The sequence below is a fragment of the Arachis duranensis genome, chromosome 4 (assembly GCF_000817695.3).
Source record: "Arachis duranensis cultivar V14167 chromosome 4, aradu.V14167.gnm2.J7QH, whole genome shotgun sequence".
NCBI lineage: Eukaryota > Viridiplantae > Streptophyta > Magnoliopsida > Fabales > Fabaceae > Arachis > Arachis duranensis.
Window position 1 is genome coordinate 73533068 of NC_029775.3, and position 537 is coordinate 73533604.

Consider the following 537-nt stretch of genomic DNA (forward strand, 5'->3'; position numbering starts at 1 on the left):
TGAGAACAAGGCAGGTTGTACCTCAATGATCCCTAACTTCTCCATTACAGAGAGTGGCATAAGATTTATCCCTGACCCCAGATCACATAGAGCTTTTTCAAAGCTCATGGTGCCAATGGTACAAGGTATTAAGAACTTGGCAGGATCTTGTTTCTTTTGAGGTAGAGTTTTCTGAATCCAAGTATCTAGTTCACTAATGAGCAAGGGAGGTTCACTTTCCCAAGTCTCATTACCAAACAGTTTGGCATGCAGTTTCATGATAGCTCCTAAATATTGAGCAACTTGCTCTCCAGTCACATCTTCATCCTCTTCAGAGGAAGAATAGTCTTCAGAGCTCATGAATGGCAGAAGGAGATTTAATGGAATCTCTATGGTCTCTAGATGAGTCTCAGATTCCTCTGGATCCTTAATAGGAAACTCCTTCTTGCTTGAAGGATGTCCCAGGAGGTCTTCCTCACTAGGATTTTCGTCCTCATCCTACCTAGTGCATTCGGCCACTTTGATCAAATCAATGGCCTTGCACTCTCCTTTTGGATT